The sequence below is a fragment of the Acyrthosiphon pisum genome, chromosome X (genome assembly GCF_005508785.2).
Source record: "Acyrthosiphon pisum isolate AL4f chromosome X, pea_aphid_22Mar2018_4r6ur, whole genome shotgun sequence".
In the NCBI taxonomy this organism is placed as follows: Eukaryota; Metazoa; Arthropoda; class Insecta; order Hemiptera; family Aphididae; genus Acyrthosiphon; species Acyrthosiphon pisum.
The window spans coordinates 43436714-43438900 of record NC_042493.1 but is presented as its reverse complement, the minus strand read 5'-3'; positions in this window follow the sequence as shown (position 1 = coordinate 43438900).

Genomic DNA, 2187 nt, shown 5'->3' with positions numbered 1-2187 from the left:
CCGTCTTCCAAAGGGCGACAAGCGGCGACCCCACAACAGCAGTGCAGCACAACAAGTCGCGTAGCCCGAGACGGGTGACCCGACCAGCGGCCAACGGACGACCAGCAGCCACCGCCCGACCGGCGCCACCACCGCCGACAGCAAGGGCACCACCACGCCCGCTAATGGAGAGGCCAATACCTGCACCGAGGTCGTCAACCACTCAACCACCCGGAACGGCCACTCACCCCGCACCGGCAACGTCACCATCACCGGCCACCCTCAACTCCCGCCAGCGACGGAACCAGAAACGGATGCGGGATTACAAGGCGACGAAAGCGTCACAACAACACCGCCTGCAAAAACCGGCACCAACCCCCAGCACAGCCCCCGAGACGACACCGGACCCGTCGCAGCCAGGGCCCGCCGTCTCAAACCTCACCGTGGCGACGGGGCCGGAAGTGACCCACACTTCCGGAGCAACCGGGACCACGGAGGAGCCAACAACCGCCACCCCTCAAACCGCGGCTATGGAAATATCCCCGGAAGAGGAGGCGGAGCTGTTGAGTGAGACGAACGCAGCCCTGGAGGAAATGGAGGTCAGCCTCCAATTCTTTAGCCCCCCCACATCACCCCACCACGACTAGACACCGCCAGGGACACGTCCGCTGAACACAGCCGGAAAAACGTGCCCACGGACAGGTGTCTACCGCACCCAACCACCACACACCCGCTCTGACAACACCGGCGACGGCCGGAACACCACCGCCGTTGGCGGTTTGGGGGGGGAGTATGACGCGGTCCCGCGTAATAGCTATTTGAATTCAAATAGCCTTTTACGCGGAAAGCCGCGCTATGCTTCTCAAACAAACCGCCAATCGACGACGGACGACGCCAGCGCGCGACACCCGCGCGAGGAACCGTCGGCCGGCCGTTCGGCGAACCGGATAAAACGAGCAACTTGTTTTCGATACCTCGCCGGGTACACACGTACGGACAACCGACGGCCCCGCGAAGTGTAGCGTACAAACATATAATACGGAAAGCTGTTATTTTCTTTTTACCGTGTTCTCACTATTCACCGTGTCGGTGCCATTCGTACGTTGAATAAAACACCGACCCTGTGTCGTTTACATCACCAAAATTGTGTTTTCTTTTCTTTCTTTTTGGTGCTAACATTACTTTGGTTATCTCACCTCAGACTCCTCATCCACGCGGCACCCCACAGGTCCGCGACAACTGGCTCCCCGAACAGGAATCACCGGTAAGTGAAAACTGTCTTACCCCATACTACCCCCCCTCACATAACCCCCGTTGCGCGTTGGGAAAAGTCTCCGACAAAAACGTGGTTTGGCAGGCAGCAACGGAAAAACCGGCGTTACGTAATACATATTACATAAGGACGTAACGACCTGCCGCGCCGCCCGATTTACGGACGCACCGACTACACCGCGCGCGACGTTCCAAAGTGCAAACGCACACGACGTAGGTAGGTAGGAACGCAAGAGCGCGAGGATACACCACCACCGCCCAGCACCACCACCCGCCAACGTCGACACGTTATTAGTTATTACCCGGGACAAAAATACCACGTAATCGGAAAGCCGCCGACTATCTTAATCACAATAGTGGGCCGGATAACACACACACGCACACCCGTGACAACACTCTGCGAAAACCGGTTACCGTGAGCGCCCGGCAATCGCATAACAATAACAACAACAACCCACTGACCTACTTTCTGTACGCAAACAAACACCGATAAACGGTCAACACAGCTGATCGAAGGAACGTGATATCCGTTCCGCCGACAACAGCCACATTTTATATTTTCTCGTAAACGACACCGGAAAAACAACCGGACGTCATGTCGGGAAAATATATGAATGAATTGACCGCCGCGGAATTGCGCTACGAGTGCAGGCAGCGCGAGTTGCCGGATACGGGCGCGAAGGGTGATCTTGAAATCCGGCTAACACAACACTTCGCGGACCTGGGAATACAGGCCAACGAAGTCCGATTTCCGCCTATGGACCCCACTAGGTCGACCAGAAGTAACACGCCGACAGGTCAGATACCTGACGCCGGACTAAGTGAACACCAACTGGTCGAATCATCCCCTGCCCAACAACCGAAAAACAACAACAATAGACCACCCACACCCACACCCACACCCACACACACACATCAGCAAGCTATGGACATGAT